Below are 26,362 nucleotides of genomic sequence, written 5' to 3' on the forward strand. Positions count from 1 at the left end.
CCTTATCATAGAGCTTAAAATTGAGCATTTGCATGGCCATTTGTAAACCGATTCTAACGAAATTAGGCACGAAGGATTCCCTTATGATTCCCAAAATTGCAGTTGAATCGATTCTGATTTAGATATAGCTCCCATAGATATGTATCACCCGATTTTCACTTTTCGAGTCTTTGTCAGCGTATTTCTTAACAGTTTTAATCAAAATTTGGTACAATGTCTTCTTTTACAATAATTTTTACTATGTTACCGTCCGTCTGTCCGCCGTCCGTCCGTCTGTCTGTCCGTCCGTCTGTCTGTCGAAAGCACGCTAGCTTTCGAAGGAGTAAAGCTAGCCACTTGAAATTTTGCACAAATACTTTTTATTAGTGCAGGTCAGTTGGTGTTGTAAATGGGCCATATCGGTCCATGTTTTGATATAGCTGCCATATAAACCGATCTGGGGTCTTGACTTCTTGAGCCTCTTGAGGGCGCAATTCTCGTCCGATTTGACTGAAATTTTGTACGTGGTGTTTCGGTATCACTTCCACCAACTGTGCTAAGTGTGATTCAAATCGGTTCATAATCTGATATAGCTGCCATATAAACCGATCTGGGGTCTTGACTTCTTGAGCCTCTAGAGGACGCAATTCTTATCCGATTTTACTGAAATTTTGCACGTGGTGTTTTGGTATCACTTCCAACAACTGTGCAAAATATGATTTAAATCGGTTCATAATCTGGTATAGCTGTCATATAAACCGATCTTAGATCTTGACTTCTTCAGCCGCTAGAGGGCGCAATTCTCATCTGATTTTGCTGAAATTTTGCATGAGAAGTTTTGTTATGACTTCCAATAATTGTGCTAAGTATGGCGTAAATCGGTATAGAACCTGATATAGCTGACATATTAACCGATTTGGGATATTGACTTCTTGAGCCTCTAGAGGGCGCAATTCTTATCCAATTTGGCTGAAATTGAGCATGAAGTGTTTTGGTAAGATTTCCAACAACTATTTTTTCTATGGTCTAAATCGGTCCATAATCTGATATAGCTGTCATATAAACCGATCTGGGATCTTGACTTCTTGAGCCTCTAGAGGGTGCAATTCTTATCCGATTTGGCTGAACGGTTTACAACGGTTTCTCTCGTGACCTTCAACACACGTGTGTTATATGGTCTAATTTTAATTTAATTGTGGCAGTCTATCATCCGTAACCCTTTGGACTCTATATCAAAAGGTCAACTTGAATTTCACTAGAGCCATGATTGGTTGCTTGGATGACGTGGTCATAGCAAATAGCTAACCTAGAGGTCAATAAACGTACTCGTATTTTGACCCTGGTATTTCATATTAGAAAATCTTATGAAATGAACTGTTGCAGATATTTAAACGGAATTATCATACATTCCGTTTAAATATCTGCAACAGTCTAGAGAGTTTTTGGTTTTAGAAATAAATGATCAAGGGATTGGTGAAATTAGGAGACATAGCTATGCCGCTCAGCAAGCAAGTACATTTTTGAAGATACGCGTAATCGTCAGACAACAAACCCTACAACAGCATACAGCAGGTGCGTGACTTGCGATTCAAACCAATTTTTAATGGATATCACAGTTGTTCATTTAGCACTCTTTTCCCCTAAACAAAATATTTGTTCAGAATCTCCATATAAAGTTATCCCAACCATGTTTCCATTTAGTTTTCCCGTATGACCATTCTGATAGACAAAACTCCTTTCTATATGATTATGATCTCCAGAATCAGCAAATTCATAGCCAGTACAGAGGTCTATTCTACCCGCTACTACTAGTCAGTGCGACACATACAATCGTAGACCATTCCATAGCTCTTATCTTATCAAAAAGTTATGAAAACCGTAGAGGTACAAGAAGAAGAAGAAGCAGAAAAGACGAATAAAATGAATTGAATAAAACAACTACACAACATGAACAGCATTATACCATAGTACAAAACATATGTATGGCTGTCTGCCTCTACTGCTGCGGCTGCCTCACATCAACAATTAAACAAACCTACCCAACACATACAGATATTTAATAATTTTGCGATATTTTGTTTTGTTTTTGTTTTTTTTTTTCTCAATTTGATTTGTATTTTTTCTTTGCCGCTCTATCCCAACCCAACCAACCATACATCCATCCAACCATCCACATTCGTTTTTTTCGTTTTGTTTTTAAATATTGGCATTAAACCCAAAAGGCAAAGCAAAGCACAGCATATTGATAACAACACCACCAATGCCGTCGCTGTTATTTGTGCTCTCTAATAACAGTAGAAAAGAAAAATATAATCACTTTGCTAAAAGAGCAAAAGAGAAATGGTGAAAATTCTGCCCGCGGCGAGAGCACAGTGGGGGTGGGCAAACATAAAAGAAAAACGAATTTTAAATCTTTAAAGATATCTGACTATGGGAATGGGAAAAAATATTTTCAATAGCATAGCTGTTGGCCCATAGTTATGTTAAAAATCGTAGCATACTTTTAGGCTATATATTTTTTTACAGGAAAAATCCTTTATGGAGACAAGATTTTTTTTTTCACATAATAAAAGATAATATTTTACTAACTAAATTTTTTTGAAAACTTTTGTGCAAAAATTATTTTGACAAAAATTTACAAAATTTGCCCAAAAATTTAAATTTTTACAAAATTTTAAAAAATATTCTATAGAAAGGAAATTTGACAAAATTTTCTAAGGAAACAAATTTAAAAACAAAATTCTAAAGAAAAATTTTGATAAACAAAACGTTTTTCTATTTAAAAAATTTTTACAAAACTTTTTTAAAAAAAATTTTGACAACATTTTGTTAAGAAATAATTAAAAAAAAAACTAAAAAAAAGCAATTTTTAGCCTTTTATTTTTTTAAATACCAGCTAAAAACTTTTTTCAAAATAAAACGTTGGCCAGACATTCCAAAGAAAAACTGTACAACTTTTTTTTTTAAAACGCAATTTGGAAAATGATTTCAATAGAAATAAAATTTTGAAGAAAATTTTCTAAACAACTTAAATTTTTGAAAAAATTTGCTAAAGAAATAAAAGTTTTGAAAAAATTTTCTAAAGATATAACATTTTAGACAAAATTTGCAAGAAATATTAAATTTCGACAAAGTTTTCTAAGAAAAAAATTTTGACAAAATTTTCTTAAGAAATAATATTTTGACAAAACTTCCTTTAGAAATAAAATTTAGACAAAATTTTCTAACGAAAATAATGTTGACTTAATTTTTATGAAAACGTTTTCTATAGAATACAATTTTATAACTATTTTCTATTGAATGAAATTTCGACAAATATTTCATTGAAAAAAATTTTCATGAAAAAATATGAAGAAAATTTTAAATAAAAAAAAACTTTTCATTCTTCTTACCTTAGACGAGCTTAAAAGACCACGAGAATGTAGGTAAGGAAGGAGAGATTGTTTTTTTTTTATCAATTGAAGACAATCGACTTTTGATACCACACCATTGGCAGACGCGTTTCTAGGCTGGTATGACTCTCGTCAGTGCCTAGTGTATCATATCCGTCCGTCGGACGGACGCGTCTGCCAATAGTGCGATATCAATGCCTGATTGTCTGGTAACGCCATTTTTTTTCTTCTTTCTTGTGGTCATTTAAGATCGATTAACGTAAGAAGAAGGATTTATTCGAATGACCGGCTTAGTATCCAAAATAAACGACGATGAAACAAGTAAAAAGGCATTAACTTGGGGCCGACCGAACTTTATACTCGGGTATATATGTAAACCGCATTTTGTTATAATGCGGTGAAGAATGCAGTATTTGTGTACCCATAGCAGCTATATCCAAATATGGTCCGAAATGGACCAAATTCGGCACCAACATAAAGTGGCCTAATAAAAACAAGTCACTGTTCAATTTTGGTTCAATATTGGTCTTTTTGGCAGCTTTATCCAAATATAGACCGATCTTAACCATATAGGACAAGGATGTCGAAAAGTCTAACATAAGTCACTGTGTCAAATTTCAGCGAAATCAAAAATTAAATGCGCCTGGGGACCAAGACCTTAAATCGAGAGATCGGTCTATATGGCAGCTGTATCCAAGTCTGAACCGATCCGAGCCATCTTCAAGAAAAATATCGAGAGGCCTAACACAACTCATTGTCCAAAATTTAAGGGAAATTGGATAAAAAATGTGCCTTTTATAGGCCCAAAACCTTAAATCAAGAGATCGGTCAAATTGATAAATAAAGCGAAATCGGGCAATAAATGCACCTATTATCGACCCAAGACCTTAAATTGAGAGATCGATCATTGAGGGTGGAATAACCAATAACGATTTGGTACTAAACCCAATAACGCTTTGGTGCTCAAACCAATAACAGATTGGTATTAAAGGCTATACCAGTTCGGTAATAAGGCTATTGCCAAACGGTATTAAGCATTTATTATTTCATTCATACCATCCGGTATTCTTGTTGTACCATACGGTGTTGCTTTACTATCAATACCGTATGGTGTTGCCTTACTATCAATGCCGTATGGTACTGAAATGAGCACGTTTGGTATCAACCTTTCTCTGGGTGTGTAGAGTGCATTCGATATAGGGCATTAGAAAAACACATAATAGCCAAAACCTGTTACCCAGCCATCTTTGATTGCCAAACAGTAACCTTTGAAGGAGTGCGTCTGTCAAAATCACGATAGCGCTCGAACGCGTAAAGCTAGCCGCTTGAAATTTTCCACAGATACTTAATCTTGATGTAGGTCGTTGGGGATTGCAAATGGGCCACATAGGTTCAGATATAGCTCCCATATAAACCGATCTCCCGATTTGACTTCTTGAGCCCCTGGAAGCCGTAATTTTTGTACGTTTTGACTGAAATTTTGCATATAGTGTTCTGATATGACTTCCAACAACTGTGTCAAGAAGTATAGTCCAAATCGGACTGCTGATCTTAGTTCTTCCCTTTCTCTACCTCGATTTTACTTCTTTAAAAGAAAAGCTCCGAGGCCACAGTGGCGCAGAGGTTAGCATGCCTGTCTATGACGCTGAACGCCTGTTTTCAAATCTTTCTTTCTAATGCTGGCGACATTTTTGAGGTACTATGCCATGTTAAAATTTCTCCCAAAAGAGGTGTTTGAGCTGCGGCACACCGTTCGGACTCGGTTATAAAAACGAGATACCTTATCATTGAGCTTAATATTTAAATCGGACAGCACTCAGTGATATGAGAGAAGTATCCCCTGTTCCTTAATGGAATGTTCATGGGAAATTTAGTAATAGAAGAGCTCGCGTGGTTGGTGTTGGCGATATGGTTTGGAAGGATATTGAGCGTGGCTGTCCACAGGGTTCCATCTGTGATTCATGTATGCTGAATAGTTTGGGTGAGCCTTTAAGATAAAGGAAATTTCAGACTTTCGCCGAAAACTCAGTGCAAAGGTCATGGGTATTTTGCACGAAGAGAGATTTGTTTATCCACGATTCGGTCTTACTGAGTTAAGATCAGCAACGTAGAGCTCGCAAAATATCTGGGAATGATTGTTTCAGAGAGAATGGGTTTCCTGGTCCATTGGAAACAGTTAAAGGAGGCAATGAATGACATGCTTTAACAGAATGGTCTAGCGTATTTTGAGAGTTGATTGGGTTCTTAGTCGTCGTGAAGTTTGCACCATGTATGGTGGCTTATTTGTTACTTGCGCAACTTAAGAAGCATTAGTGTGTCATGCTACAGTCACGGTCATCCTGGGAAGGAAAATGTTGTTGTTGTTGTAGTTGTATGTGGCGATCCTCGTCAATCTCCTGTGTGAGCAAGCTTGTTCCGGTCCAAAGGACCGATCGACGCAGGAACAAGGTGGTCATTGGTTACTTAAACGCGCCAATAACTCGCATTGTAATGTCGAGCATTATAGCCACCCAGTATTTCGGCAAGTGTCGATGCCACCCGGCCTCTCACTGACACACTCCTCTCACTGACACACTCCTCTCACTGACACACTTCTCTCGATACCGCTGATTGCCCGCGATTGCCGTTGCAGCTATTCCGTATGGAACATTCCACTATCCTCAACCTATGGACGCGACCGGTAGCTCGCAGCTAAGCTTCTCGTGACAGCAATGAACACCACACAGATCGGACTTCAATAATCCAGCCTGTGTGGTGCTCACAGCTATCCCGTGGAAAGGAAAATGATATTCTCTTGTCAGAGGGTGGCTATGCTGGCGTGCTTGCCTATGTGGAGGACAAAAGGCCGAAACAGAATGAGTAAGTTGTGCTTTGTTATTTAGCGTCGCGTTGCAAAATGCAACTCTGCACAAAAATCCCACAAAAGCAACCAGCAAAAGTTAAAAAATTTTCAACTTTGACACTTCTATACTGCACAGCTCACTAATTAGTGAGTAAGGTGGAAGCATGTAATCTTTTTGGGGCTTAGCGAACTGATAATGAAACTTTGGTCAGCTTCGAAATCGTTATCTGCGTAGCCTGCCCAAATGCATTTATGGCGCACCACATATGCCTTGACTTTTTTTAAAAGGTTGTTATTTTGCTTTCTTGTCTAAACAGAAGTTAAAGCCTATTGGTTTCAGCTGGACAAAGCAATCAAAACAAAAATATTTATAAAATCTTAAGTAAAATTTGTTCGTTAGAAATAAAAATTAAGTTTTTAATTTTAAAACAAGTAAAAGCGTGCTAAGTTCGGACGGGCCGAATCTTGGGAACCCACCGCTATGGATTTTGCTAACAATTTATACAAACTAAATTTAATAGAGCGGCAAAATTTTATTCTATATGCCAAACTTCTGCCAAATCAGCCAAAAATTAAAGTTTCTGGGAATGATTGAGACACCGGTTTATATGGGAGATATATTAGATTATAGACCGATATGGACCGTACTTGGTACAGATGTTGAAAGTTAAAACAGAACACCGCATGCAAGATTTCAGCTAAATCGGGCGAAAATTGCGGCTTGTAAGGACTCAAGAAGTCAAATCGTCAGATCTCAGGCTTATATGGGAGGTATATCAGCTAATAGACTGATTTGAACCGTACTTAGCACAATTGTTGGAAGTCGTAACAGAACACCACATACAAAATTTCGGCCAAATAGGACAAAAATTGGCGCTTGTAAGAATTCAAGAAGTCAAATCGGCAGATCGGTTTATATGTGAGCTATAACAGGTTATAGACCAATTTGGACCGTACTTGGCACAATTGTTGGAAGTCATAATAGAACACAATTTGAAAAATTTCACCCAAATCAGATCAAAATTGCGGTTTGTAAGGGCTCAAAAAGTCAAATCGGGGAACGGTTTATATGGGAGCTATATCAGGCTATAGGCCGATATGGACCATATTCGGCACAGTTGTTGGAAATCATAACAAAACACTATGTTCAAAATTGTAGTTGAATCGGACGAAAATTACAGCTTCCAGGGGCTGAACAAGTAAAATCGGGAGATCGGTTTATAGAGAGCTATATCCAAATATGAACCGATATGGCCCATTTGCAATCTTCAACGACCTACATCGATACTTAGTATCTGTGCGAAATTTCAAGCGGCTCGCTTTACGCGTTCGACCTCTATCGTGATTTCGACAGACGGACGGATGGACGGACGAACATGGCTAGATCGCTTCAGAATGACGAGACGATCATTTGGATTTTTTTGTAAGACCCAGAAGGAAAAGAGCTAGACCTTTTCCTTCTGGGTCTAGAGCTAGACATTGGTAAGCATGCATACCGTCTGCCTGTCCGTCTGTCCATGTTAATTTGTGTACAAAGTACAGGTCGCAATTTACATCCGATCGCCTTAACATTTGGCTCAGATTTTTGGTGTAAAGACAAAGCCTGTTGAAATTGGAGGAAATAGGTTCAGATTTGGATATAACTTCCATAAATATTTTCGTCCGATTTGGACTAATACTGCTGTTCCCATATATATGTACCCCCTGATTTTCACTTCTAGATCCTTTGCACTCATATTTATAAACTAAGCTTGCCAAAACGTTGCACTAAGCTTTATTCTACGACTACAACAAAACGTGAGGGTTTTGGTTGAAATCGGTTCAGATTGGGATATAGCTCCCCTATATATTTTCGTCCGATTTGGACTAATACTGTAATAATATCGTCATTTACAAACCGATTCTTACAAAATTTGGTACAACAGAATCTTTTATGAGTCTCACCATTATCTGCAAATTTGATAGAAATCGGTTCAGATTCAGATTAGCAGTCATATTTATAAACCGATCCTCTCACAGCATTGCAATACGCTTTCTTCTACGACCACAACAAAACGTGAGGATTTTGGTCGAAATCGGTTCAGATTGGGATATAGCTCCCCTATATATACTCGTCCGATACTCGGACTTATATTGCAATAATGTGGTCATTTATTAACCCATTCACAAGAAATTTGCCGAAAATGATTCCTTTCCTTTATGACTCCCGGCATTGCTGTTGAATTTGACAGGAATCGGTTCATTTTCCGATATAGCTACCACATATATGTATCAACCGATTTTTAATTTTAGAGCCTTTGTCAGCGTATTTCTTAAAAGATTTTCTTTAGATTTTATCTATGATCTACGGGGGCCACCGTAGCGCAGAGGTTAGCATGTCCGCCTACAACGCTGAACGCCTGGGATCGAATCCTGGCGAGACCATCAGAAAAAAAAGTTCAGCAGTGGTTTTCCCCTCCTAATGCTGGCGACATTTGTGAGGTACTATGCCATGTAAAACTTCTCTCCAAAGAGGTGTTTCACTGTGGCACTCCGTTCAGACTCTGGTATAAAAAGATGGCCCCTTATCATTGAGCTTAAAACTTGAATTCGACTGCACTCATTGATATGTGAGAAGTTTGCCCCTATTCCATATGGGAATGTTCATGGGCAAAATTTGGAAATTTGCAATGCTGGCAACATTTGTGAGGTACTATGCCATGTAAAACTTCTCTCCAAAGAGGTCTTGCACTGCGGCACTCCGTTTGGACTCGGCTATAGAAAAATTTTGCACTAGTGAGTCTCTTATGACTGTTTTGGTCACTGATAGGTTAAGTTAAGTTGAAAAGAGGGTGCATATAAAGGGTGATTTTTTTGAGGTTAGGATTTTCATGCATTAGTATTTGACAGATCACGTGGGATTTCAGACATGGTGTCAAAGAGAAAGATGCTCAGTATGCTTTGACATTTCATCATGAATAGACTTACTAACGAGCAACGCTTGCAAATCATTGAATTTTATTACCAAAATCAGTGTTCGGTTCGAAATGTGTTCATTCACCGTAACGTTGCGTCCAACAGCATCTTTGAAAAAATACGGTCCAATGATTCCACCAGCGTACAAACCACACCAAACAGTGCATTTTTCGGGATGCATGGGCAGTTCTTGAACGGCTTCTGGTTGCTCTTCACTCCAAATGCGGCAATTTTGCTTATTTACGTAGCCATTCAACCAGTCCTCATCGCTGAACAAAATTTGTCAAAATTTGAACACATTTCGAACCGAACACTGATTTTGGTAATAAAATTCAATGATTTGCAAGCGTTGCTCGTTAGTAAGTCTATTCATGATGAAATGTCAAAGCATACTGAGCATCTTTCTCTTTGACACCATGTCTGAAATCCCACGTGATCTGTCAAATACTAATGCATGAAAATCCTAACCTCAAAAAAATCACTTTATATTTATCCACCTAAGCCAGTAATCCGCGTGTTGGGCGCTTTAAATACAAAGAAGAAACTCTATGTTAAGAATTCCGTGCTACTTATAAAATCCTTAATTGTTTTCCATGCAACTCTCCTAAGTCGATTCATGTCTGGTATAGTGTCCCCACCTAAGTACCGGTGTCTGTTAGCCGCGAAAGCCGTGCAATGACATAGCAAATGTTCCAATGTCTCATCTTCCCCACCGATTTTTCTAAGTGAGCTTGCAGTCCTATGTGTCTCGTTAGGACACCAAAAGCTATACTGGCCTCCTTCTTACTTCCCTTAAGTAAAAACCTCGTCCTCTTAAGATCCGGATCAGCCTATAGAAATTTCGCCGTCCTACCGACTGTTTCGGTGTTCCACAGTGTTACTTGCGCGTTTGTCGCCCACGCCCTTAAATCGGACTGCTTCGACCTGAAAGGCTTCGGGTTAACCAAGTTTATCGACAGCAGTTCTCTGGCCTTCACTGACAAATCGTCTGCCCTTTCATTCCCCCTTACCACGTTATGGCCCTCATCCTCAGAGAAGGCGTTAATCTCCTTCTTACACTCCAAGACTGTTTGTGACCTTATCGTCCAGGTTGTTATTGCCCTTATGGCCATTTTACTGTCCATAAAGATGTTCACACTCGATGTCGTCGCGTTAGTGCCACACCACCTCACGCATCCCGTGATCGCCCGGATCTCCGCCTGCAAGACCGTATTATGGTCAGGCAGTCTAAAACAGATCTCAGTCCCTGGGTTCTCAATGGAGACTTCCAGGCCCACTATTTCTCCTAGCTTTGATCCATACGTGTAACATGATCTTCCAGACGGCAATAATAGGGTTTCGTCAGTTCAAGACTGTGCCGCTAGCATCAGTGCCTCGCACTCGACCTCAAGTGTCGTCTCAGGTATCCGATTGATCACTGGTAGATTTTATTAAAATTTCACTTTCAAGGCCTTTGATTAGGCATTTTTCAACTGACCTTCTCAAAATTTTGCACAAAGATTTCCTCTATTACTTCTACAATATATCCGGATTTTGGTTGAAATTCTGCATAACATTCCACAACGTAGCCTACATACCAAATGTGATGTAGGGTATCAAAAGGTCAGCTTTGCCTGACTTTGGCTCATCCTTAGTTGTCTTTTGTTGTTTTTTACTTTGTTTTTACGATAATAAAATTTAAGTATTAAAATTTGAAGTTTTTATACCCTACACCATAGGATGGGGGTATACTAATTTCGTCATTCTGGTTGCCCAAAAAGTAATTGCGGATTTTTCATATACTCGGCGTTGACAAATTTTTTCACAGCTTGTGACTCTGTAATTGCATTCTTTCTTCTGTCAGTTATCAGCTGTTACTTTTAGCTTGCTTTAGAAAAAAAGTGTAAAAAAAGTATATTTGATTAAAGTTCATTCTAAGTTTTATTAAAAATGCATTTACTTTCTTTTAAAAAATCCGCAATTACTTTTTGGGCCACCCAATATTTGTAACACCTCGAAATATGCGTCTGAGACCCCATAGCCGATCTAGCCGTGTCCGTCCGTCTGTCTGTCGAAAGCACGATAACTTTCGAAGGAGTAAAGCTAACCGCTTAAAATTTTGCACAATTACTTACTATTAGTGTAGGTCGGTTGGGATTGTAAATGGACCAAATCGGTATTTGTTTTGACATAGCTGCTATATAAACCGATCTTGGGTCTTGACTTCTTGAGCCTCTAGAGGGCGTAATTCTCGTCTGATTTGACTGAAATTTTGCACGTGGTGGTTTGGTATCACTTCCAACAACTGTGTTAAGTATGGTTCAAATCGGTTCATAATCTGGTATAGCTGCCATATAAACCGATCATGGGTCTTGACTTCTTGAGCTTCTAAAGGGCGCAATTCTCATCCGATTTGGCTGAAATTTTGCATGAAGTGCTTTGTTATGACTTCCAATAACTGTGCATAGTATGGCGCCAATCGGTACATAACCGGATATAGCTGCCATATAAACCGATCTGGGATCCTGACTTCTTGAGCCTCTAGAGGGCGCATTTCTCATCCGATTTGGCAGAATTTTTTTACAACGGCTTCTCTCATGACCTTCAACATACGTGTCCAATATGGTCTGAATCGATCAATAGCTTGATACAGCTCCCATATTAAACGATCTCCCGATTTTGCTTCTTGAGCCCCTGCAAGGCACAATTCTTATCCGAATGAACTGAAATATTACATAAAGACTTCTGCAATGTTCAGCATTCATTTATGGTCCGAATCGGACTTTAACTTGATATAACTCCAATAGCATAACAGTTCTTATTCAATATTCTCTGTTTGCCTAAAAAGTGATACCGAGCATAGAACTCGACAAATGCGATCTATGGTGCAGGGTATATAAGAACGGCCGAACTTAGCACGCTCTTATATGCTATTTTCAATTTTTTTCCTACTTATAACCAAATCCCATACGCTGTTTATCTTTATGCTCTTTTCAATATGTTTTGCTTCCTTTTATTTGTTTTTTAGTAGCTTTTGAAATTTTTTTGTTTTTCTTTTATTCTTTTTTGGCAAAATCTCACTCATTATGTAAATTAAGCGTAAGCAAAGATGACGAGTTTGCAAATCATAACAGCGTAAAAAAAATGAACCACAATGAAAATGAACAATGATGGGGTATTTACAAGCAATGTGTAGTTGATAAGCACATGTGAACGAATTGACGAGTTGTTAAGGATATCATCTCCAGGAGGCCAAGGGCCAAATAAAAAATGAACCCACTAACTGATATGAAGCAATGTAGGCAAACAAATTACAAAAAGAAAAATCAACAAAAAACAAGTTAAACAAAAATCTTAGCAATGTGAATGGGATTTTCTAAGAAAAAGGGAAATTTAGTGGTTCTAAGGGTATGAGAACAAGACATGGAAGTGCTTAGATATGCTACAAACTTTTAGAAATGCTACAAAAAGCGTGCTAAGTTTGGCCGGGCCGAGTCTCATATACCCTCCACCATGGTTCGTATCTGTCAAGTTCTTTGAATGACTTTTTCAAATAAAGGGTGATTTTTTAAGAGCTATAGGAAAGTTAAATAAAACACATAAAATTAAGAAAAATTCATGAAATTTTTATATAAATCGATAGTATGGTCCATATAATTGAATTTTTGAAAATTATTTTATGCAAATGTGGACCGCGGATAGTGCCTCAAATGGTCCATCTGCATAGTCTAATTTTGGCATACTCCTTCCAACTTTTCGGCCGGTATCTCACAAATAAATGCTTCAATGTTGTCTACCAATGCGTCAATTAAAGCGGGCTTGTCTGTATAGACATAAGCTTGAACATAGCCCCACAAAAAATAGTCTAAAGGCGTTAAATCGCACGATCTAGATGGCCAATTGACCGGTCCTGAACGTGAAATAAAATGTTCACCGAACTCGCCTCCTAATAAGTCCATTGTTACGCATGCTGTGTGGCATGTGGCACCGTCGTGTTGAAACCACATGTCATGCAAGTCAAGCTCTTGCATTTTGGGCAAAAAAAAAAAGAGTTGGACATCATTCCACGATATCGCTCACCATTCACAGTTACCTTACGATTCGCATAATCATTGAAGAGGTACGGTCCAATGATGCCACCAGCCTATAAACCACACCAAACTGCGACTTTTTCTGCATGCGTTGGTAGCTCTTGCAATGCTTCTGACTGATCTTCACTCCTAAATCGACAATTTTGCTTATTTACATACCCATTGAGCCAAAAAAGAGCTTTACGCTGAAGAAGAAGAAGCCCGCGATGAACTTCCTTAGCACAGCAGGCATTTTGATAATGCAAATGTAAATTTTTGCCCATGAACATTCCACCAAGGAACAGGGGCAAACATCTCACATATCAATGAGTGCAGTCCGATCCTTGTTGTGATATAGCTGCTATAGCCGAACTCGGATGTTGACTTCTTGAGAATCTAGAGGGCGCAATTTTAAACCGATTTGGCTGAAATTTAGCATGGGGGTATTCTGTGTTGACTTCCAATAACTGTGCCAAGACTGGTTCAAATGGGTTCATAGGTACCCTTAAGCCGATCTCGGATCTTGACTTCTTCAGCTTCTAGAGGGCGCAATTATTATCCGACCAAGTTCAAATTTTACAAAGGTCTAAATCGGTTCAATGATGATAATATATGAGTTCATACATATGTATAAGCCGATCTCGGCTCTTGACTACTTGAGCTTCTAGAGGGCGCAATTATTGTATTATCCGACCAAGTTCAAATTTTACAATGGTCTAAATCGGTTCAATGATGATAATATATGAGGTCATACATCTGTCATATATACACCGATCTCGGATTTTGACTTCCTGAGCTGCTAGAGGGCGCAATTATTATCCGATTTGGCTGAAATTTTGCATGAGATATTTTGTTTTGATTTCCAATAACTGTGATAAGAATGGTTCAAATCGGTTCATAAACTGATATAGCTGCCACATAAGTCGAACTCGGATCTTGACTTTTTGAACATCAGAGGGTGTAATTCTTATCCGACCAAGCTCAAATTCAACAATGGTTTAAATCGGTTCAATACATACATAAACCGACCTCGGATTTTGATTTCTTCAGCCTTTAGAGGGCGCAATTATTGTCCGATTTGATCTCGGATTTTGACTTCTTGAGCCTCTAGAGGGCGCAATTATTGTCCGATTTGACTGAAATTCGGCATGAGATATTTTGTTTTCATCTCCAATAACTGTACCAAGAATGGTGCAAAAAGTTTCATAGTCTGATATAGCTGCCATATAAACCTATCTCGCATTTTGACTTCTTGAGCCGCTAGAGGGCGCAATCCGTTTTGGCTAAAATTTGGCATGAGGTATTTTCCAATAAATGTACAAAAAAAGGTTCATATCGGTTGCCATATGAACCGATCTTCAGATTTGACTTTTTGAGTCTCTAAAAGAAGCAAAAATCACCCGATGTTGCGGAAATTTTGCATGTAGTCTCCTATATGTTTAAGAGAATCATTCAAAGAACATGTCAAACGCAATCCATGGTGAAAAGATTGGGCCACCGAACTATTACTACTTTTTATACCCACCCCCAATGAAAGGGGGTTATACTAAGGTAATCATTACACTTGTAATACCCCATAAAGGATATATTGGGTTGCCCAAAAAGTAATTGCGGATTTTCCATATAGTCGGCGTTGACAAATTTTTTCACAGCTTGTGAACTTAATTAAAGTTCATTCTAAGTTTTATTAAAAATGCATTTACTTTCTTTTAAAAAATCCGCAATTACTTTTTGGGCAACCCAATATATTTTGGATCGTGTTGACATTTTAAGTCGATTTAGACTCATCCGTCCGTCCCTCAGTCTGTCGAAATCACGATAGCGGTCGAACGAATAAAGATTTTTGCTTTAAAGATTTTGCACATGGTTTTTTTATTGATGGACGTCGTTCGGGTAGCAAATGGGCCATATCGGTTCAAATTTGGATTTAGCTCCCATATTAGCCGATCTCCTGATTTGACTTCATAAACTCCTGGCTGCCACAATGTTTGTCCAATTTGGCTGAAATTTTGCACGAAGTTTTTTGTTATGACTTCCAATAACTTGTTTAGTGCGGTCAATAATCTGTTATGGCAGCCATATAAGCAGGTCTCCCAATTTGACTTCTTAAGCCTCTGGAAAATGCATTTGTTATCCGATTTGGCTGAAATTTTGCACGGTGTGTTTTGTTATGACTTCTAGCAAACTCTGCTTAGTACGGTCACAATCGGTCAATACCCTGATATAGCCGCCATATTAAACGATTTCCCGATGAGTCTCTCTACGTTTCCTAAAAACTTCAATTTGTGCCTGACTTTCAGAAACTTGGGTCGAAGTTATCGTGGTGCAGAGATTTGCATATTCGCCTATGACGCTTAGTTTCGAATCCTGGCCAGAACATCACAAAAATTTTCAGCGGTGCTATCCCCTCTTAATGCTGGCGACATTTGTGAGGAACTATGCCATGTGAAACGAGGAAGTGCTAAGAGTGTTTGAGAGCAAGATTCTTCGTAAAATATATGGACCAGTTGTATGAATCACGAGCTGTTTAAGATGTATGACGACGATAGCATAGTTACACGCATCAAAATACAAGGGCTGCTTTGGCTAGGTCATGTTGTCAGAATGGATGAAGATGCTCCAGCATAGAAGTCTTTTGAAGACAAACAAGGTGGTACACGCAAACCGGGAAGACCAAAAGCCCAATGGAAAAATCAAGTGGTGGGAGACACCTCGAAACTTGGTGTCAGAGATTTTAAAATGAACGCAGATGATCGAGGCGCTTGGAACGCTATTCTACGTAAGGCTAGTGAAATGCAAATGTTCTATCATAGCCAATTAAAGTAAGTAAAGTACGCCATGTGGAAAAATGGTAAGGCAGACATGCAAAAACTTCTCACCAAAGAGGTGTGGCACTGGAGCACGCCGTTCGGACTCGCCTTATCATTGAGTTTAAACTTGAATAGGACAGCAATCATTGATATGTGAGAAGTTTTTCCCTGTTCCTAAATGAAATTTTCATAGGCAAATTTGAATTTGTCTTCAACTGATTTCATTTGTGAATTTTTTTTTTCAAGAATCCTGGGAGGTGGGTTCCCAAGATATGGCCCAGCCGAACACATCACATTTTTACTCTTTTGAACTATTTTAACTACATATATTCTTCATCAATATTGAAAAAAAAAATCTTAAATTGTTATTTCTACTTTTCTTTGTTTTTTACATTTGTTTTCCACTTACTGTTGTAAAAAGTTTATTCAGACATTTGTAGTTATGTATAAACTGTAGATATTTTCCATTGCCAGCTGATATGTTGCATCAATATTTGTTTTGTTGTTCTTTGTTTAATGTAGTTTATATATAGATTTATAATATATGTATATTTATTTTAACGACGATGTTTGTATTAAAAATCTAAAATTTGTAAAAGTTAAAATTTAGAACCACTTTTCATTAAAGAAAAAAAATTTTTGGTTTTCACTTTATGTTGAATTTTCTTGAAGAATTTATAAAAAAAAAACTTTGTTTGTTTTTGGGTGTAAGTTTTTTTTCTTTGGTTTATATATTTTACGAGTTTTAACGATAAGTGAAGGTATAACTTTTGTTTTTAATAAAAACAAAATAAAACATTTTTTTATTCTTCTTTTTTCTATTTTTCTCAGAAGAACGCTCATTTTTAATAAGTTATGTTTCACATATTTAAAAAAATCACATTAAGTCCTTGTTGTTGTTAAATAGTTTGTTGCCTTAGAAATTAAACTTTTTTTTATCATATTTCAAGCCAATTAAAAACAAGTAAAAACGTGCTAAGTTCGGCCGGGGCCGAATCTTATATACCCTTAACCATGGATCGCATTTGTCGAGTTCTTTTCCCGGTATCTCTTTTTGGGCCAACAAAGGATAAAAGAAAATAATTGCTTTGCTATTAGAGCTATATCAAGTTATGGTCTGATTCGGACCAGAATCGAATTTAATGTTGGAGATCATAGTAGAAGTATGGGTTGCCCAAAAAGTAATTGCGGATTTTTCATATAGTCGGCGTTGACAAATTTTTTCACAGCTTGTGACTCTGTAATTGCATTCTTTCTTCTGTCAGTTATCAGCTGTTACTTTTAGCTTGCTTTAAAAAAATCCGCAATTACTTTTTGGGCAAACCAATAATTTTGTAAAATTTCAGCCAATCCGAAAAAGAACTGCGTCCTCTAGGGATTCAAGAAGTAAAATAGGGAGATGGGTTTATTATGGAGCTGTATCAGGCTAAAGACCGATTCAGACCATGTTTGACACATATGTTGAAGGTCATAGAAAATGCCGTTGTACAAAATTGCAGCCAAATCGGATAAGAATTGCGCCCTCTAGATCATAGGAAATGCTGTTGTACAATATTGCAGCCAAATCGGATAACAATTGCGCCCTCTAGAGGCTCAAGAAGTCAAGATCCCATATCGGTTTATATGGCAGCTAAATCAGGTTATGGACCGATTTGAACCATATTTGGTACATTTGTTAGAAGTCATAACAAAACAGGTCATGCAAAATTTCAGTCAATTCGGATAATAATTGCGCCCTCTAGAGGCTCAAGAAGTCATGATCCAAGATCAGTTTATATGGCAGCTATATCTGCTTATGGACTGATTTGGACCAAATTGGGCACAGTTGTTGGAAGTCATAACAAAAAACCTCATGCAAAATTTAAGCCATTTCAGATAAGAATTGCATCCTCTAGTGGCTCAAGAAGTCAAGATTCAAGATTTTGTATGGCAACTATATCCAAAACATGGACCAATATGGCCCATTTACAATCCCAACCAACCTATACTCATAAGTAGTATTTGTGCAAAATTTCAATCGGATAGCTTTACTCCTTCGAAAGTTACAGTGCTTTCGACAGACAGACAGTCGGACGGACGGACAGACATGGCTAGATCGACTTAAAATTTCTTGACGATCAAGGATATATATACTCTATGGGATCTTAGACGAATATCTCGACGACGAAATTAGTATCAGAATGGCAAAATTCCAGACAAATTGTATAAAAATTAAGTCTTCCAGGAGCTGATATGGGAGTTCATATGGGAGCTTCACCGATTTGGTCCTTACTTCGCACAGTTGTTGGAAGTCATAACAGAACACTTTGTGCAAAATTTCAGTCAAATCGTTCTTCCAGGGCTCAAGAATATCGGAATATCGGTTTATATGGGTGCGCTATCAGGTTCTTGGCCGATTTGGATCGTACTTAGAACAGTCGTTGGAAGTCATAACAGATTTGGTCCTTACTTCGCACAGTTGTTGGAAGTCATAACAGAACACTTTGTGCAAAATTTCAGTCAAATCGTTCTTCCAGGGCTCAAGAATATCGGAATATCGGTTTATATGGGTGCGCTATCAGGTTCTTGGCCGATTTGGATCGTACTTAGAACAGTCGTTGGAAGTCATAACAGAACGTTATGTGCAAAATTTCAGCCAAATCGGACAAATATTGCGGCTTCCAGGGGCTTAAGAATTCAAAACGGGAGGTCGGTTTATATGGGAGCTATATCCAAACCTGAACCGATATGGCCCATTTGCAATACCTAACGACCTACATCAATATTTACTATTTGTGCAAAATTTAAAGAGGCTAGCTTTACGCGTTCGACCGCTATCGTGATTTCGACAGACGGAAAGACGGACATGGCTAGTTCGAATCAGAAAATCAAGAAAATTTTGCAAAACTTTTTTTTTTAATATTTCGAGAAGAGGCTTTTAATTATTGTACACCACTACTGTGGTACAGGGTATTTGACCTCTGTACTGCAGCGCAGAGGTTAGTATGCCCGCCTATGACGTTAAACGCCTGGGTTCGAATACTGGCGAGACTATTAGAAAAAATTTTCAGCAGTGGTTTTCCCCTTCTAGTGATGTCAACATTTACGAGGTACTACGCCATGTAAAACTTCTCTCCAAAGAGGTGTCGCACTGCGGCACGCCGTTCGGACTCGGCTCTAAAAAGGAGGCCCCTTATTATTGAGCTTAAAACTTAAATCGGACTGCACTCATTGATATGTGAGAAGTTTGCCCCCGTTCCTTAGTCGAATGTTCATTGGCAAAATTTTCTAATTTGAATTTGTTTGTAAAACCCAAAAACGAAGGAGAAATATGTCCATTGATAAGTATACCGATCGACTCGGAATCACTTTCTTATATGATTTAGCTATATCCGTCTGTCTGTATGTCTGTCTGCCTGTCCGTCTATCTGTTCGTATGCATGTCTGTCCCTCTTTCCATGTTAATTTGTGTACAAAGTACAGATCGCAATTTTCATCCGATAGTCTTGATTTTTGGTACAAGCTTTTTGTTGTACGCCTTTTAAAATTGAGAAAAATCGGTTCAGATTTGGATATAGCTCTCATATATATGTTGGTCCGATTTGGACTAAAATTGCAATTGCATCGTCATTAGTAAACCGATTCTCACGAAATTTCGCACGAGGGGTTTTTTATAGGTCTTAACTTTATTGTGGAATTTCATAAAAATCGGTTCAGATTTAGATATAGCTCCCACATATATGTTCATCCGATTTGGACTAAAATAGCAATTAAATCGTTATTTGTAAACCAATTCTCATGAAATTTTGAACGAATGATTTTCTTACAAGTCTCGACATTACTGGTGAATTTACAGAATTCGGTTCAGATTTCGATATAGCTCCCATATATATGTTCGCCCGATTTAGACTAAAGTTCCAATTATATCGTTATTTGTAAATCGATTCTCACGAAATTTCGCACGAGGGATTCTCTTATAAGTCTCGACATTACTGGTGAATTTCACAGAAATCGGTTCAGATTTAGATATAGCTCCCATATATATGTTCGCCCGATTTAGACTAAAATTCCAATTATATCGTTATTTATAAATCGATTCTCATGAAATTTCGCACGAGGGATTATCTTATAGGTCTCAACATTATTGGCGAATTTTATAGAAATCGGTTCAGATTTAGATATAGCTCCCATATATATGTTCGTCCGATTTGGACTACAATTGCAATTATATCGTTATTTGTAAATCGATTCTCATGAAATTTCGCACGAGGGATTCTCTTATAAGTCTCGACATTATTGGTGAATTTCATAGAAATCGGTTCTGATTTAGATATAGCTCTCATATATATGTTCGTCCGATTTGGACTATTATTGCGATAATTTGATCATTTGTTAACCGATTCACACGAAAACTGACACATAGTATTCCCTTATGACACCCGATATTGCTATAGAATTGTATAGAAATCGGTTCAGATTTAGATACAGCTCAAATATATATCTCATCCGATTTTGAATAATACTCAATAATTTGGTAATTTGTTAACATATCTTCACAAGATTTGGCACGAGGGTTTCTCTTTTGATGACTTTTGTAGAAATAGAATTTCATAAAAATTTGTTCCGTTCTCTTCTGATGACTTTCATAGAAATAGAATTTCATAGAAATTGGTTCCGTTGTATTGTGCTATCAAAAGTTTGGCTTTGTCCGACTTTAGCTCATCCTTACTTGTTTGTTTTTGATTTAATTTTTTTGAGTTTGATTTATTTTGTAAGTCTTCAAACTTTATCAGCAGATTTTTGTCTCTTTATTAAAATTGCAAACTGAACTCTATGTATTTTCATTTTATAAAGAAGGAATAATTCAAATTTAATTTTTTAAAATTATTTCTCTCAAGGGAGAAAATTTAATTTTTTAAAAGTTTTTTGTTTTTTTTTTGTTTAAAATCTAAAATTTTTTTTTAATATTTTTTTTTAATTTTTATTGCATTATGTTAAAATCGAACTGTCTTTTTTGATCACCATTCCAAAAAATCTCAAAAATGTTGACAAAAATATTGAAGATTTTTTTTACTTTGTCTTTAGTTGTAACTTTTTTATTTCAATCCCTTGAAAATATTTTTTTATTTAAAAAAATGTTTTTTTAAAGACATCGTATGAAGATATTTTATTTTATAATAAAAAATTACTTTAAGAAAAGTTTGATTTTTTTAGTTAATTTTTGCCTAGGGATTTTTTTAGTATTTTTCATTAATTTGATGTCACTTCAAAATTTCTAAAAAAAACAAAAAATCGCAAGGAATGGAAAAAACTTGGTGGTTTGGTTTATATATTTTTTATTTAATTTTTTAATTTTTTTTATTTGTTTTCAAACACCTTAATTTTTGTCATTATTGTTTTATTTGTTTATTAAAAAAAAATAAACACCAAAAAAATTTTTATGTATTTTAAAAAAAAATCTGTTTAAATAAACCACCATGGCACATATTTTTATAATTATATTTTTGGCTTTGTTGTGAATTTATTTTTGGTTGATAGATTTTATTTTTTTATTTGGCCATTTAGAAAATAAGCAATATGTATAATTATTTTTAAATTTTTGTGTTTTTTTTTGTATTTTTAGTCCAAACAAATAACGTTACGGTTGGTCTTTAACATGTTGGCGGCTCGTGTATGCTGCCTCTTCTTGTTTTTTTTTTTTGGTTGAGAGGTTCTAGTTGTTTGTTATTATTTTTTTGGTTGCCCCGCTTGGAGTATCAAGTCCAACTTGATGGATTATTAAGCACAGTTATTAATATTAGAGCATTTGTTTATTTTTTGCACTATTATTATTATTATTTTTGGTTACTAACACATTTTCTGTATTTTTGTATTAAAAACAATTTAGTTTTATTTTCAAACACGTTTGAGTGAATAGCCAGATAGATGGATGTGGATGGACAAACGATGATGGTATTTTTAAACTAAACACGCGTCTCGAAATCAGTCACACACCAAACACAGACACCAAAAAAATATTCTTTCATGCATTCGGGGGGAAGTCGTCTGCGATTTGTCTTCTCTCCCTCCTCTCCAACACCACGGTGTGAGTGAGTGTTTGTGTGCGAGAGTGTTTCAGTATCGGTGTATTTATTTATTTATTATAATAATTTTCTTCTTTTTTTTTGGGTGAAATTTTGCGCGTCACGTCTCGAAAAGAGTTCCGTACTCGAATGAAACCGTATTGTTATGTTACGAAAATTTTTATAAAATTAACTCAAACACAAAAAACGGCGGAACGGAAAGAAGAATCACATCGGCCGCCTTGGCGTACGACAAATGTTGTTGTGTGTATCAGAGCGAAAACACACGGCGACGGCAGGCAGGCAGCACTAGCGGCAGCAGCAACAGCAGTACAGTGGTAGGCAGCAAATACCGAGATTTCGTTTTCTTTGGCGAGGAGCAACAACGATTGAGTGTGGGTTTCAATGGTTCGGGCCAGTTGCTGCTGCTCATCGGTAACGACGAGTGCGCTCTCTTTGGGCTGTTCTGCACACGTTGTGTGCGTAGTGCCGTTATGTTTGAATGCAATTTGCCATTAGGATGTTTACCCATATACAGCTGGCTACAAGTTGGTGAACTGAGTGAGCGCGTGTGTGTGTGTGTGTGCAAGTGTGAAAGGAAAAGGAAAACACACCGCTATTAAGAAACAAACCCCTTTTACAAGAGAAAGAATGTGTGTTGCTTTATACGCTCTCAGTGCTCACACTCTCCAACGTTGACAGACAAGTCAAGCTACAACAACAAAAAGTCAGGCACAATAAGCAAATCGTCATCATCATACGGAAGGTAAAGAAAATCCAATACACAAGGAAGTCATTATCTTGAGCTCTCCCTCTCTCTCTGTCTTACTCTCTATACCATTCTCTCCCGGAATTTCAATCAAAGCATACCTAAAGACATATGTTGCGCTCGTTGAGTGATGGAAAACACGGTAACAGAAAAAACCCAACAAGAATGTTATAAGGAATGTAAATGCTAGACATACATGTTCATACATGAGTAGGTAGCTACTTGAGAAGAGAACGTGGGAGAACGTTTCTATACAGAGGGGGTAACTATTGATATGTATGCTCACTTAAACATACATGCAAACATTTTTGATACCCCTCAACCTTTCACAATAACTTTTATCATTTTATTTTACTTTCATTTCAAATAATAACAAATAACAGTTATGTATCAACTGTCAGAGAATTCCACAGTGCTGTTATCTTCATACACTGCACTGTGGTGATTAATAGCCGCTTTTAGGCTCACAAAAAAATTTCAATCAAAAGAAAAGGTAAGGGGGGTTGTGGTAAAGTTGAAGCTATTTATTTTGGCATAAATGGTTCGCAAAATTAAACCAGTAAGGAAAGGTAAAAGTCGGGAGGAGTAGACTATACCCTACATCACCGAGTATACGTACTAATTTTAATGCATGGAACCTTAGGACCAAAATATGATAAAATACATCACGCAAAATTTTATAAAGATCGAACTTTTGTAAAGATCGGACCAAAATTGTGGCTTCTACAGCCTTAATAAGCCATATCGGATGGAAGGTATATATGGGAGCTATATCTAAATCTGGACCGATTTTTGTGAAATTTTCCACATGCATTGGGACGCCAAATAAAACACCTAGTGCAAAATTTTGTAAAGATCGGACGAAAATTATGGCTTCAATAGACTTCAAACTATATCGGATGGAGTATATATATGGGAGCTATATCTAAATCTGAACTGATTTTTAGAAAATTTGGTACACATATTGAAACGTCAAAAAAAAATACCATGCAAAATTTTGCAATGATCGGACCAAAATTGTGGCTTCTACAGCCTTAATAGACCATATAGGATGGAAGATATATATGGGAGCTATATCTAAATCTGAACCGATTTTTATGAAATTTTGAACATATATTGAAATTTTAAAAAAATACCATGTAACATTTTGTAAAAATCGGATCAAATTGTGTCTTCTACAGCTTAAATAGGCCATATCGGATGAAAGATATATATGGCAGCTATATCTAAATCTGGAACGATTTTTTGTGAAATTCTCCGTATGCATTGGGACTTGAAATAAAACATCTCATGCTAAATTTTGTAAAGATAGGATCAAAATTGTGGCTTCTATAGCCATAAAATGCCATACCGCATGGAAGAGAATTTTTCTTTGGTATTTTCAGCAAACTTTTTTCTATGAGTGTGATTAGTTCGGCCGGGCCGAATCCCCATGGATTCTGCAAAGCCCCATGGATTCTGCAAAAATATGGGAGCAATATCCTGTTATAGACTGATTAGGACCGTATTTGGCACAGTTGTTGCAGGTCATAATACACAACACATGCAAAATTTCAGCCAAATCGGATAAAAATTGAAGCTTCCATGGACTCAAAAATCCAACCGGGGAGCTATTTGGGAGCTATATCTGGCTATACACCGATTTGAACCATACTTATTGGAGGTCATAACAGTGCACTACATATAAAATTTCAGCCAAATCAAATGAAAATTGAGGCTTCCAGGGGCTCGGGATGTCAAATCGGGAGATCGGTTTTTATGGGAGCTATACCAGGTTATAGACCGATTTGGACCGCAATTGGCCCCGTTGTTGGGAGTAAAATTTCAGCCAAATTGGAAATTGGGGCTTCCATGGGCTCAAATCGGGAGATCGGTTTATATGGGAGCTATATCAGTTTCTTGACGGATTTTGACCGTAATTGGCACAGTTGTTGGAAGTCATAACAGAACACAAAATTTTAGCCAAATCGGACAAAAATTGCGGCTACCAGAGGCTCAAGAAATCAAATTGGGAGATCGTTTTATATGAGAGCTATTTCAGGTTATAGACCGATTTGGACCGCATTTGGCACAGTTGTTGGAAGTCATAACAGAACACTATGTGCAAAATTTTAGCCAAATCAGACAAAAATGATGAAAATTGGAGATTACAGGGCCTCGAGAAGTCAAATCGAGATATCGATTTATATGGAAGCTATACCCAAATCTGAATCGATATGACCCATTTGCAGTACCCAATGACCTACATCAATATTAAGTATCTGTGCAAACTTTCAAGCGGCTAACTTTACGCAATCGACCGCTATCGTGAATTCGACAGACGGCCCGACGGACATGGCTAGATCGACTCGAGAATGTCGAGACGATCAAGAATATATATATACTTTTTGGGGTCCTAGATCAAAATTTCGAGGTGTTACAAACGGAATGACTAGATTGGTATACCCCCATCCTATGGTGGTGGGTATAAAATTACAAAAAAAAAAACAATTTTTTAACAAAATTGAATTAACTTTAAACTGAATCCAATTAGGATTTGGACACTCTTTGCAGCAAAGTCGTTGCCACCAATCCAAATCATGCATCAAAATCGAACCACAAATGCCTTCGTAAATTGTAAAAAACAAAGCCTGTTAACGGCCAGGTAAAGTTAGGTTAGGTTAGGTTCAAGTGGCAGTCTGCGGATTCGCTTAGACGTTTTTGTCCTTTGTGATACCACAAGAACAGGAGAGGGCAAGCCTTCTAGTTTCTACCGCTAGAAAGACTAACAACTTGCAAATGATTACGTCCGACAAAATTCTCAAAGAGAACGTGAAGTGGAATTCCTTCTGATTGGTAGTACGGGACACACACAGAAGGTGTTTAATAGTCTCTTCCTCCTCGATGCCCTCACAGCTTCTGCACAAGTCGTTACTGACAACCTTCAGTCTGTCAGCATGTTTTCCGATTAGACAGTGACCTGTCATGACGGACACAATGACTGAGACGTCTGTCCTAGCCAATGACAGCAAAGCGGCAGATTTCTTCAAGTCTAGATTAGGCCACCTAGTTTTGGAATGCTCACAGGCCCCTCTTTGTGACCATCTATCATTCGTTGCTCTTCGGGCCTGAACCTGAAGGCCTAGCTTACATGTTGCTAGAGGCGTACCACCAGATTCCAGTTCCCCTGGAATGAGTAAGGTAGTTCCTAGTCTCCTAGTCTCGTCTGCTCTACATTTCCCTGGGTTATCTCTGTGGCCTGAAACCGAGAACAGTTGAATTTTGAACTATTCAGTCATCTCATTGAGAGATCTGCGACAGTCAAGGACGGTTTTTGAATTCCGAAATATGTTCCCCAGAGAACCCAGGCGGGCAACATAGGGGGACTGTTTAACCTCTGCGCTACGGTGGCTTTAAGAGGCATTGGGGTAGCATTGAATTCAGTGCATCAGATGGTGTTGTCGCCAGTGCGGCTGTGATGCACAAAAAACCATCCTTTGGTTCTGGCTGAGTATTGAACTATAGATGGACATTTGAAGCGTCATT

The 26,362-nt window shown here is 37.4% G+C and overlaps 1 protein-coding gene across 14 annotated transcripts in view; it reads right to left on the reverse strand.

Moving 5' to 3' along the window:
* Positions 1–26,362, reverse strand: part of LOC106080789 (myocyte-specific enhancer factor 2) — a 400,014-nt gene that overhangs the window by 71,601 nt on the left and 302,051 nt on the right. Inside the window, exons 1-2 of one of the 14 annotated variants that reach the window (XM_059368467.1) lie at positions 21,859–22,291; positions 16,437–16,610 (exon numbers count right to left, since the gene is read on the reverse strand). The exons of the other annotated variants lie outside the window; for them this stretch is intronic. The gene's annotated coding sequence lies outside the window, so the exon portion shown is untranslated. Of the gene's footprint in view, positions 1–16,436; positions 16,611–21,858; positions 22,292–26,362 lie in introns of those variants that run through there. 14 annotated transcript variants of the gene reach the window in all.

Source organism: Stomoxys calcitrans, chromosome 5, assembly GCF_963082655.1.
Source record: "Stomoxys calcitrans chromosome 5, idStoCalc2.1, whole genome shotgun sequence".
Lineage (NCBI taxonomy): Eukaryota > Metazoa > Arthropoda > Insecta > Diptera > Muscidae > Stomoxys > Stomoxys calcitrans.